The sequence below is a fragment of the Cnephaeus nilssonii genome (assembly GCF_951640355.1).
Source record: "Cnephaeus nilssonii genome assembly, chromosome: X".
NCBI classification, from domain to species: Eukaryota; Metazoa; Chordata; class Mammalia; order Chiroptera; family Vespertilionidae; genus Cnephaeus; species Cnephaeus nilssonii.
In genome coordinates, this window is record NC_137071.1 from 48,074,687 (window position 1) to 48,088,128 (window position 13,442).

The window sequence follows — 13,442 nt, forward strand, 5'->3', positions numbered from 1 at the left end:
ATTGACCTGTAATAAATTGTACATATTTAAAGTGTACAATTTAATAAGTTTAGACACAGACATGTACCCATGAAATCACCAAATCAAGATAACATCAACATCCATCACGACTAAAACTTGTACCCTTTGCAATTCTTCCCTATTCCCTATTTTCTGTAATTATATATTTCTTTTCATTTTCTATAATTTTCTAAAAATTGAATAATACATTTTTTCTGACTTTTATTAAACATAGTTTTGAGATTCATCTATGTAGTTGTGTGTATCAATACTTCTTTTTATCATTTTTATTTATTGATTAAGGTATTACATGTGTACATATCTTCCCATTGCCCCCCCCCACCCCACTCCCATACATGCCTTCACCCCCCAGTGTCTTGCGTCCATTGGTTATGCTTATATGCATGCATACAAGTCCTTCGTTTGATCTCTTATCTCCCCCACCCCTCCCCAACCTTCCCACTGTAATTTGACAGTCTGTTTGATGCTTTATTGCCTCTGTATCTATCTTTTTGTTCAGGTTATAATGTTCTTTATTATCCATAAATGAGTGAGATCATGTGGTATTTTTCTTTCATTGACTGGCTTATTTCACTTAGCATAATGCTCTCCAGTTCCATCCAGGCTGCTGCAAATGGTAAGAATTCCTTCTTTTTTATAGCAGCATAGTATTCCATTGTGTAGATGTACCATAGTTTTCTGATCCAGTCATCTGCTGACAGGCACCTAGGCTGTTTCCAAATCTTAGCCATTGTAAATTGTGCTGCTATGAACATAAGGGTGCATATATCCTTTCTGATTGGTGTTTCTAGTTTCTTAGGATATATTCCTAGAAGTGGGATTACTGGGTCAAATGGGAGTTCCATTTTTAGTTTTTTGAGGAAACTCCATACTGTTCTCCACAGTGGCTACACCAGTCTGCATTCCCACCAGGAGTGCACGAGGGTTCCTTTTTCTCCGCATCCTCGCCAGCACTTGTGGTTTGTTGATTTGTTGATGATAGCCATTCTGACAGGTGTGAAATGGTACTGCATGGTCGTTTTGATTTGCATCTCTCGGATAAATAGTGACTTTGACCATATGTTTCTTGGCCTTCCTTCTGTCTTCTTTTGAAAAGTATCTATTTAGGTCTGTTGCCCATTTTTTTATTGGGTTGTTTATCTTCCTTTTATTAAGTTGTATAAGTTCCCTGTAAGTCTTGGAGATTAAACCTTTATCAGTGATAACATTTGCAAATATGCTCTCCCATACAGTGGGCTTTCTTATTGTTTTGTTGATGGTTTCTTTTGCTGTGCAAAAGCTTTTTATTTTGATGTAGTCCCATTTGTTTATTTTCTCTTTAGTTTCCATTGCCCTAGGAGTGGTATTGGTGAAGAAATTGCTTCAGCATATGTCCGAGATTACTCTGACTGTGGATTCTTCTAGTATTTTTATGGTTTCCCATCTTATGTTTAAGTCCTTTATCCATTTTAAGTTTATTTTTGTGTATGGTGTAAGTTGGTGGTCTAGTTTCTTTTCTTTCTTTCTTTTTTTTTTTTGCATGTATCTGTCCAATTTTCCCAACAGCATTTATTGAAGAGAATGTCTTGAATCCATTGTATGTTCATGCCTCCTTTGTCAAATATTAATTGAGGATAGTGGCTTGGGTGGATATCTGGGTTCTCTATTCTATTCCATTGGTCTATATGTCTGTTCTTGTACCAGTACCAGGCTGTTTTGAGAACAGTGGCTTTGTAATACAGCATGAAATCTGGTATTGAGATCCCTCCTACTTTGTTCTTTCTCAGGATTTCTGTGGCTATTCGGGTCTTTTTTTATTCCAGATGAATTTTTGGCGAGTTCTTTCTAGGTCTGTGAAATATGCCGTTGGTATTTTAATGGGGATTGCATTGAATCTATAGATTGCTTTGGGTAGTATGGACATTTTAATGGTGTTGATTCTACCAATCCATGAACACTGTATGCTCTTCCATCTATTTATGTCTTCCTCTATATCTTTTTTCCTGTAGTATTCTGAGTAGAGGTCTTTTACCTCCTTAGTTAAGTTTATTCCTAGGTATCTTAAATTTTTTGGTGCGATGGTAAATGGGATTGTTTTCTTAGTCTCTCTTTCTGTAAGTTCACTGTTGGTGTATCGAAATGCTATAGATTTATTTGCGTTAATATGGTATCCTGCTACATTGCCGAATTCATTTATTAAGTCTGATAATTTTTTGATGGAGTCTTTAGGGTTTTCTATGTACGGTATCATGTCATCTGCGAATAAGGACAGCTTCACTTCTTCTTTTCCAATTTGGATGCCTCTTATTTCTTCTTCTTGCCTAATTGCGATAGCTAATACTTCCAGTACTATGTCAAACAGGAGTGATGAGAGTAGGCATCCCTGTCTTGTTCCTGTGCTTAGTGGAAATGGTTTTAGTTTTTGCCCATTGAGTATGATGTTGGCTGTAGGTTTGTCATATATGGCTTTTATGATGTTGAGGTATGATCCTTCTATCCCCACCTTGCTGAGAATTTTTATCAAAAAAAGGTGTTGGATTTTGTCAAATGCTTTTTCTGCATCAATTGATATGACTATGTGGTTTTTATCTCTCAATTTGTTTATGTGATGTATCATGTTTATTGATTTGCGGATATTGTACCATCCTTGCATCCCTGGGATAAATCCTACTTGGTCATGGTGTATGATCTTTCTTATGTACTGCTGGATCCGATTTGCTAGAATTTTGTTGAGGATTTTTGCATCTATGTTCATGAGGGATATTGGCATGTAATTCTCTTTCATTGTGTTGTCTTTATCTGGTTTTGGTATTAGGGTGATGCTGACTTCATAGAAGGAGCTTGGAAGTGTTCCATCCTCTTGAATTTTTTGAAATAGTCTGAGGAGGATAGGCTTTAGTTCTTCCTTGAATATTTGGTATAACTCCCCTGTGAAGCTGTCTGGCCCTGGGCTTTTGTTTGCTGGAAGCTTTTTGATGACTGCTTCAATTTCTTCCATAGTTATTGGCCTATTGAGATGTTTAGATTCTTCCTGATTGAGTTTTGTAAGGTTGTATTTTTCCAGGAATATGTCCATTTCCTCCAGGTTCTCCAGTTTGTTGGAATAGAATTGTTCATGGTATTTTTTAACAATCCCTTGTATTTCTTTGGAGTCTGTTGTTATTTCGCCTCTTTCATTTCTGATTTTGTTTATTTGGGTCCTCTCTCTTTGCTTCTTGGTGAGCCTGGCGAGAGGTTCATCAATCTTGTTTATCCTTTCAAAGAACCAACTCTTGGTTTTGTTGATCTTGTGTATTGTTTCTTTGCTCTCTATGTCGTTTATCTCTGCTCTGATCTTTATTATTTCCTTCCTTCTACTTACACTGGTTTTTTCTTGTTGCTCTCATTCTAACTCTTTGATTTGTAGGGTTAGATAATTTATTACCATTCTTTCTTGTTTTTTGCAGTAGGCTTGTAGAGCTATGAACTTCCCTCTCAAGATTGCTTTCGCTGTGTCCCATAGATTTCGGATTGTTGTGTTTTCATTGTCATTTGTTGCCATGATGTTTTTTTATTTCTTCTTTGATCTCTCTGGTAACCCAGTCCTTGTTTAATAGCATGCTATTTAGTCTCCAAGTGTTTAATTTTTTTGAATTGTTTTTATTGTAGTTGATTTCCAGTTTTATGCCATTGTGATCTGAGAAGATGCTTGATATGATTTCTGTGTTCTTGAATTTGAAGAGACTTTGCCTATGTCCTAATATGTGGTCTATCCTTGAAAATGTTCCGTGTGCACTGGAGAAGAATGTATATTCTGTAGCTTTGGGGTGAAATGTTCTAAAGATGTCAATTAAGTCCATCTGATCTAATGTGTCATTTAGGGTTGCTGTTTCTTTGCTGATTTTTTGTTTTGTTGATTTATCCAGTGGTGTCAGTGGGGTATTAAAGTCCCCTACTATGACTGTATTGCTATCAATCTCTCCCTTGATATCTTCCAGAAGTTATTTTATGTATTTGGGTGCTCCTGTATTGAGTGCATATATGTTTACCAGAGTTATATCTTCTTGTTGAATTGCTCCCTTTAGTATTATGTGGTGGCCTTCCTTATCTCTTTTATGGCCTTTACTTTGAGGTCTATTTTATCAGATATAAGTATTGCAACCCCAGCTTTTTTCTCATTTCCATTTGTCTGAAAATATTTTTTCATCCCTTCACTCTCAGTCTGTGTGAATCCTTTGTTCTGAGGTGGGTCTCTTGCAGACAGCAAATATATGGGTCATGTTTTCTTATCCTTTCATCTACCCTATGTCTTTTGATTGGTGTACTTAATCCATTTACGTTTAATGTTATTATTGACAAGTACATGTTTGTTGTCATATTTTTTTCTTAATGTTTGTGTTTCTTCTTGCCTTTCTCTTTCTTCTTTTTACAGTAATCCCTTTAGCATTTCTTGCATTGCTGGCTTGATAGTGATAAACTCTCTTAGCCCTTTTTGTCTGTGAAGCTCCTTATTCCACCTTCAATTTTGAATGATAGCCTTGCTGGGTATAGTATTCTTGGATTAAGTTCCTTGCTTTGCATCACTTTGTAAATTTCATTCCATTCCCTTCTGTCCTGGAGTGTTTCTGTTGAGAAATCCATTGATATTCTAATAGGAGAACCCTTGTAGGTAACTTTCTGTCTCTCTCTGGCAGCCTTTAAGATTCTTACTTTGTCGTTGGTGTTTGCCAATTTAATTATGATGTGTCTTGGTGTCAGTCTTTTAGCGTTCATCTTGTTTGGGACTCTATGTGCTTCTTGGACTTGCATGGTGTTTTTCTTGCCAATATCAGGGAAGTTTTCTGTCATCATTTCTTCAAATAGGTTTTCTATTCCTTGCTTCTCTTCCTCTCCTTCTGGTACCCCTATTATGCGAATATTGTTTCATTTTGGTGTTGTCCCAAAGCTCCATTAGGCTCTCCTCTTGCTTTTTAAGTCTTCTTTCCAGTTGCTGCTGTGTTTGTGTGTTTTTTCCTACCTTGTCTTCTAATTCGCTGATGCGGTCTTCAGCCTCTTCTAGTCTACTGTTTAAGCCTTCCATTGTGTTTTTTATTGCAGCTATGTCGTTCTTAATCTCCTCTTGGTTCCTTTCATGTTGGCGACATTCTCATTCATCTCCTTATAATTCTCATTGAGTGTGTGTATTTGTCATCCAGCCATTTAAACATCCTTATAGCCATTACTCTGAATTCTTTCTCTGATAAGCTGCTAGCCTCAAGTTTATTTAACTCCCTTTTTGGTGATTCCTCTTTCTTTCCTTTGGGGATTGCTTTTTTGTCTTCCCATGTTTTCCTGTAATGTTTTAGTTGTAGATCCAGTTGCTTTGCTACCCAGGTTCTTTTGGGGATGGTGCTACTGGTGTAATCTCTCAGTTCTCCTGGGCATGGTAATCTAGTGTATCTCCCTACTTGAGCTATTTGGGTTCTTTTGATGTAGGCCTGTGAGCTGGAGAGGCCCAACTGCGATGTCTAGAAGTCAGCAGACATGGAGGGGAGTGTCCCAATTTTTGCTGTCTTGCTCCCTTAATTGAAATCACGCGTGCCCAGCGGGGACTCACAGTGGCACCCAGGAACTGTCTGTTGGGATGATGGGGCTCAGGGGGCCTGCACTCTGGAAAGACGTAACTGTGGTGTCCAGAGTTCTGTAGTTGTGGTGTGGGCCGACTCAGCTTTTGCTGCTGCACCTGTGGTGGATAGGCGCTCACTCCCTGTGGTGGCTCCCAGGGGCACCCGCGGTAAGTTTGCCTGTGAGGCACACTGAAGCACTCTGAAGGGCCCTGGCAGTGTAGCCGTGTAATTGAGGCATCTGTGGGCAGGTCTCCAGGATGAGTGAATTCATAATTTCTACTGCCCCGGGGGGGTGAGGGGGAGGGGAGTGTGCCCCTGTTTGTCCAAGATCACATCCAGGGAGAGCTCACAGTGGCTCCCAGGAGCGCCCTGTGGGTAGATGGGTTCAAGGTGCCTGCCTGTTGGAAATTCTCATCTCTGGAGGTGCGTTTGCCGGCGCAGAGTTATGACACACTCTGAGGGATCCTGGTACTGAGGTTGAGATCTGGGGTGCATGTGGGCAGTTATTCAGGAAGTGGGAATTCAGAATTTCTACTGCGGGGCAGTGCACCCTTGTCTGTGCAGAATCACACCCAGCAGAGTCTCACAGCTGCTCCCCTGAGTGCGCTGCGGATAGATGGGCTCAGGGTGCCTGTCTGTTGGAAATGTGCATCTGTGGAGGTGCCTTTGCCGGCGCAGAGCTCTGAGGCACTCTGAGGGGCCCTGGCACTGAAGTTGCACAGCTGGGGTGTCCGTGGGCAGTTATTCAGGAAGAGGCAGTTCAGAATTTCTACTGCAGGGCTGTGCACCCTTGTCTGTACAAAATCACACCCTTGGGGGCTCCCAGTGGCTCCCAGGTGCTGCCTACGGAGTGGTGTGCCCTGGATGCCTGCATGCTGGAAACGCACTAATGTGTTGTCCGGAGTTCTGCCGCTGGGGAGGGGAAGGTTGCACTTACTGCTGCCGAGCCGTACACCTTTGGAGGTGGAGGTCCCAGGGTCCACGGGTCTGCAGCTGGGGCAGCAGGATTTTGGCTGGAGTGGCTGCTGGGTCAAGAGGCAGTTCCAAGGCCTGTCTGGTTGGTGGTGCTGATGAGTTCCTACAAAAGGCCTTTCTCCCCTTCAAGATGGCGTGCGCTCCGTGCCAGAGTCCCGTAGTCTGGGGAGTCCCCGCAGTGGTGGTAGTCTCTCCCTGTCCAAGAGAGCCTGGTCTGCCAGCCCCTGCTGCTCCTATGGGGATTTAACTGTCCCTCACTCACTCACACACTCATCACACACATCCACACACTCTCCTTTCATCCCTCACTCACTCACTTCCTCTCCCTCACCTCTGTCCTGCCAGCCGCCATCTTCAAGCTCAATACTTTTTTATTGCCAAGTGGCATCCCATTCTAGAGATATACCACATTTTTTAAAATTTTTGTTTGTTTGTTTTTTGTTTTGTTATCCTCACCTGGAGATATTTTTTCCATTGACTTTTAGAGAGTGGAATGGAGTGAAAAGGGAAGGAAGGAGGGAGGGAGGGAGGGAGGGAGGGAGGGAGGGAGGGAGGGAGGGAGGGAGGGGGGGAGGGAGGGAGGGAAAGAGAGAAACATCTATGTGAGAGAGACAAATCAATTGGTTGCCTCCTGCACATACCCTGACTGGGGCCAGGGATCAAGCCTGCAACCCAGGTACATTCCTTTGACTGGGAATCTCATGCATGACCCTTTGGTGCACAGGTCAACACTCCAACAACTGAGAACACTGGCTAGGGCACCTTTTAGTTTTTTAACAGTATCTTTTGAAGAACAAAGCTTAATTTTGATGCCATCCAATTTATTGACATTTTTCTTTTTTACTTTAACTCAGGTGTCCTCAAACTATGGCCCGCGGGCCACATGCGGGTGTTTTTGCCATTTTGTTTTTTTTACTTCAAAATAAGATATGTGCAGTGTGCATAGGAATTTGTTCATAGTTTTTTTTAAACTATAGTCCAGCCCTCCAATGGTCTGAGGGACAGTGAACTGGCTCCTGTTTAAAAAGTTTGAAGACCCCTGCTTTAACTAGAGGCCCGGTGGATGAATTCCTGCACCAGTGGCGTCCCTCGGCCTGGCCTGCGGGATGGGGGCCGAAACTGGCTCTCCAACATCCCCCAAGGGGTCCCGGATTGCGAGTGGGCGCAGGCCAGGCCGAGGGACCTCACCGGTGCATGATCAGGACCAGGGAAGGACACAGGAGGTTGGCCAGCCGGAGAGGGACCACGGGAGGACTCCAGGGGGTGTCTAGCCCATCTCACTCAGTCCCCATCAGCCGGACCCCAGCAGCAAGCTAACCTACCAGTCGGAGCATCTGACCCCTGGTGGTCAGTGCTTGTCAGTGATTACCCCTAAGCTTTCTTTTAGAAGTCACATAATGTTAAGCTTTATCCTTAGGTCTATGATTCATTTTGACTTGAGACCTTTGTCAAAATCAGTTGTCCATAAGTCAATTTCTAGATTCTGTTCCATTGATATACATGTCTATCTTTGATGCATTGGCTTTATAATAAGTGCTGAAATAAGGTAGTATAAGTTCTCTGAAGTTGTTATTCTTTTTCAAAATTATTTTGGGAAAACTAAGTCCTTTGCATTTCCGTATAAAGTTTAAAAACAGATTGTCAATTTCTACAAAATCTGCTGAGAGTTTGATTGGGACTGTATAGAATTTATAGATGTATTTGAGGATAATTTACACCTTAACAACATTGGGTCTTTTGATCCATGAATATGGTACACCTCTCCATTAATCTAAGTCTTTTATTTCTCTCAGCAGTGTTTTCATTTTCAGTATACAGGTGTTGCACGTTTGTCAAATACATCCCTAATTATTTCATATTTTTACGATATTGGAAATGTGTTTTTTAAATTCCATTTCCAACTGTTTGGACCTTCTTGTTTGTTCTTGTAGCTTTTTTATAGAGTCTTTGTAGATGATCATGTAATCTGCAAATAGGGACAATTTTTATTTATTCTTAGCCATTCTATATACCTTTTTTTTTAAACTTTGTCTTGCCTTATTGCACTTGCCAAAATATCCAGTAAAATATTGGGTAGAGTAGGTGAAAGGAGTTTTTATATATAGATATATGTTCTTTATCAGCTTGAAGAAGTTTCTATCTATTCTTAGTTTGCTGAAAGTTTTTTATCATGAATGATGTTGGGGTAGTTTTCAAAAGTTTTTTCTGAATCCTATTGAGATGATCTTATGGTTTATTTGTTTTTACTCTGTTGTATGGCAAATGACTTGATTTTTTTCAATTTACTTTATGAAGGCATAACTGACATAAGAGTTACCCTTTTTAGTATATAGTTCTGCAAGTTTTTATAACACATACAATCATATAGCCACCACCACAATCAACCTATAGAATAGTTCTATTATCCCCCTAATTTCTCCTCTATCCCTTTATAGTAAACTCCTCCCACATCACTGGCCCTTGGCAAACATGGATTTGTATTCGGTCATTATTGTTTTCCTTTTCCATCAGTGTCATATAAATAGAAACACAATATGGCTTTCTCCACTTAGTATAATGCATTTTTAATTCATCCATGTTGTTACCTGCACCAGTTGTCTGGGCCCTTTTTTTACTTAGTGGCATTCTATTAAATGGATGTCCCACAGTTTATTCACCTTTTAAAGGATATCTTGGGTTTTCTTCTAGTTTTTGGTGATTATGAATAAAACTGCTATAAAAACATTCACATGCAGGTTTCTGTATAAACATATATAATCAATTCATTTGAGTAAATATACCTAGGAGTGGGATTACTGGGTCACATGGTAAGTGTATGTTTCACTGTATAAGGAACTGCCAAATTGTTTATCTAGTTTTTCATTGCTGGTAAATAGACATACAATTTTTATGTTAACTTTTATCTTCTGACTTTATTAGTCTAGTAGCTATTTTGTAGGTTCTTTGTGATTTTCTTTGTAGACAATCATACCACCTGTAAATCTGGTCTTATTTCTTACTCTCTAATATATGTGTCTTTTATATCATTTTCTTTTCCTTATGAAGTTATTCATAATATTCCCTTTTTATCCTTCTAATGTCTGTAAAAGCTATACTAATATCACCTATCTCATTCATGTTATTGATATTTTGTGTCTTTTTTATCCTGATCAGTTTAGCTAGAGGTTTGTCAAAGAACCAGTTCATTATTACAAATAGTTAAAATGGTAAATTTTATGTTATGTATATTTTACCACAATAAAAAATATCCCCAAAACCCCAGCTCATTAATTTCTGATCTGATCTTTTTTATTTCCGTATTTCCTCTTTGGATTTCATTGGCTCATATATTTTTAGTGTCTTTTTTTTTTCCAATTTTAATTTATATTTATTTTTTAAGGTTTTATCTTTTTTTAAATTTCTTTATTGATTAAGGTATTACATATGTGTCCTCATCCTCACATTACCCCCCACACACTCCCCCCACTCATGCCCTCACCCCCCTGTTGTCTGTATTCATTGGTTAGGCTTATATGCATGCATACAAGTCCTTTGGTTGATCCCTCCCCCTTACCCGAACCCTCCCCTACCTTCCCTCTGAGGTTTGACAGTCTGATCAATGCTTCTCTGTCTCTGTATCTATCTTTTTGTTCATCAGGTTATAATGTTCTTTATTTTCCATAAATGAGTGAGATCATGTTGTATTTTTCTTTCATTGCCTGGCTTATTTCACTTAACATAATGCTCTCCAGATCCATCCATGCTGCTGCAAATGGTAAGAATTCCCTCTTTTTTATAGCAGCATAGTATTCCATTCTGTAGATGTACCACAGTTTTCTAATCCACTCATCTGCTGAGGGGCATTTAGGCTGTTTCCAAATCTTACCTATGGTGAATTGCGCTGCTATGAATAGAGGGGGTGCATATATCCTTTCTGATTGGTGTTCCTAGCTTCTTGGGATATATTCCTAGAAGTGGGATTACTGGGTCAAATGGGAGTTCCATTTTTAATTTTTTGAGGAAACTCCATACTGTTCTCCGCAGTGGCTGCACCAGTCTGCATTCCCACCAGCAGTGCACTAGGGTTTCTTTTTCTCCTCATCCTCGCCAGCACTTGTCATTTGTTGATTTGTTGAGGATAGATTTGTTGATGATAGCCATTCTGACAGGTGTGAGATAGTACCGCATTGTCGTTCTGATTTGCATCTCTCTGATAATTAATGACTTTGAGCATGTTTTCATATGTGTCTTGGCCTGCCTTCTGTCTTCTATTGAAAAGTTTCTATTTAGGTCTGTTGTCCATTTTTTTTATTGGATTGTTTATCTTCCTTTTGTTAAGTTGTAAGAGTTCCCTGTAAATGTTGGAGATTAAACCCTTATCTGTGATAACATTGGCAAATATGTTCTCCCATGCAGTGGGCTTTCTTGTTGTTTTGTTGATGGTTTCCTTTGCTGTGCAAAAGCTTTTTATTTTGATGTAGTCCCATTTGTTTATTTTCTCTTTAGTTTCCATTGCCCTAGAAGTAGTATCAGTGAGGAAATTCCTTCAGCATATGTCTGAGATTTTGCTGCCTGTGGATTCCTCTAGTATTTTTATGGTTTCCTGTCTTATGTTTAAGTCCTTTGTCCATTTTGAGTTTATTTTTGTGTATGGTGTAAATTGGTGGTCTAGTTTCATTTTTTTGCATGTATCTGTCCAATTTTCCCAACACCATTTATTGAAGAGACTGTCTTGACTCCATTGTATGTTCATGACTCCTTTGTTGAATATTAATTGGGCATAGTGGTTTGGGTCGATTTCTGGGTTCTCTATTTAATTCCATTGATCTATATGTCTGTTCTTGTGCCAGTACCAGGCTGTTTTGAGAACAGTGGCGTTGTACTACACCTTGATATCTGGTATTGAGATCCCACCTACTTTGTTCTTCTTTCTCAGGATTGCTGTAGCTATTCGGGATCTTTTTTTATTCCAGATGAATTTTTGGAAAGTTCGTTCTAGGTCTGTGAAATATGCCGTTGATATTTTAATGGGGATTGCATTGAATCTATAGATTGCTTTGGGTAGTATGGACATTTTGATGATGAAGATTCTACCAATCCATGAACACGGTATGTTCTTCCATCTGTTTATGTCTTCATCTCTCTATTTTTTCAGTGTGCTGTAGTTTTTTGCATATAGGTCTTTTACCTCCTTAGCTAAGTTTATTCCTCGGTATCTTAATTTTTTTGGTGCAATGGTAAATTGGATTGCTTTTTTAGTCTCTCTTTCTGTAAATTCACTATTGGTGCATAGAAATGCCATAGATTTCTTAGTGTTAATTTTGTATCCTGCTACATTTCTGAATTCATTTATTAAGTCTAATAATTTTTTGATGGAGTCTTTAGGGTTTTCTATGTACAGTATCATGTCATCTGCGAATAAGGACAGTTTTACTTCTGCTTTTCCAATTTGGATGCCTTTTATTTCTTCTTGTCTGATAGCAATGGCTAGTACTTCCAGTACTATGTCGAACAGGAGTGGTGAAAGCAGGCATCCCTGTCTTGTTCCTGTTCTTAGGGGAAATGGTTTTAGTTTTTGTCCATTGAGTGTGATGTTGGCTGTGGGTTTGTCATATATGGCTTTCATTATGTTGAGGTATGATCCTTCTATTCCCACCTTGCTGAGAGTTTTTATCAAGAAAGGGTGTTGGATTTTGTCAAATGCTTTTTCTGCGTCAATTGATATAACTATGTGATTTTTATCCTTCAATTTGTTTATGTGATGTATCACGTTTATTGATTTGCGGATATTGTACCATGCTTGCATCCCCAGGATAAATCCTGCTTGGTCATGGTGTATGATTTTTCTGATGTACTGCGAGATCCAATTTGCTAGAATCTTTTTGAGGATTTTGGCATCTATGTTCATGAGGGATATGGGCCTATAATTCTCTTTCATTGTGTTGTCTTTACCTGGTTTTGGTATTAGGGTGATGCTGGCTTCATAGAATGAGCTTGAAAGTGTTCCTTCCTCTTGAATTTTTTTTGAATAGTCTGAGGAGGATAGGTTTTAGTTCTTCCTTGAATGTTTGGTATAACTCCCCTGTTTAAACCATCTGGGCTTTTGTTTGCTGGAAGCTTTTTGATGACTGCTTCAATTTCTTCCATAGTTATTGGCCTATTGAGATTTTTAGAATCTTCCTGATTGAGTTTTGGAAGGTTGTATTTTTCTAGGAATATGTCCATTTCCTCCAGGTTCTCCAGTTTGTTGGAATAGAGTTGTTCATTGTATTTTTTAACAATCCTTTGTATTTCTGTGAGGTCTGTTGTTATTTCACCTCTTTCATTTCTGATTTTGTTTATTTGGGTCCTCTCTCTTTGCTTCTTGGTGAGCCTGGCTAGAGGTTCATCAACCTTGTTTATCCTTTCAAAGAACCAGCTCTTGGTTTTGTTGATCTTTTGTATTGTGTTTTGTTTTGTCTCTATATCATTTATTTCTGCTCTGATTTTTATTATCTCCTTACTCCTGCTCACTCTGGGCTTTTCTTGTTGCTCTCTTTCTAATTCTTTGAGTTGTAGAGTTAGATGATTTACTACCATTTTTTCTTGTTTTTTGAGGTAGGCCTGAAGAGGTATATACTTCCCTCTCAGGACTGCTTTCATCGTGTCACATAGATTTTGGATTGTTGTGTTTTTACTGTCATTAGTTTCCAGGATGCTTTTAATTTCTTCTTTGATCTCATTGGTAACCCAATCAATATTTAATAGCATGCTATTCAGCTTCCAAGTGTTTTAGTTTTTTTGATTGTTTTTATTGTAGTTTATTTCTAATATTATGCCATTATGGTCTGAGAAGATGCTTGGTATGATATCAATCTTCTTGAATTTGGGGAGCCTTTGCTTGTGACCCAATATGTAGTCTAT

General features: G+C 39.1%; 1 protein-coding gene across 4 annotated transcripts in view; it reads left to right on the forward strand.

Moving 5' to 3' along the window:
• KIF4A (kinesin family member 4A) overlaps positions 1-13,442 on the forward strand; it is a 181,445-nt gene that overhangs the window by 136,728 nt on the left and 31,275 nt on the right. The gene's annotated exons all lie outside the window — the stretch shown is intronic.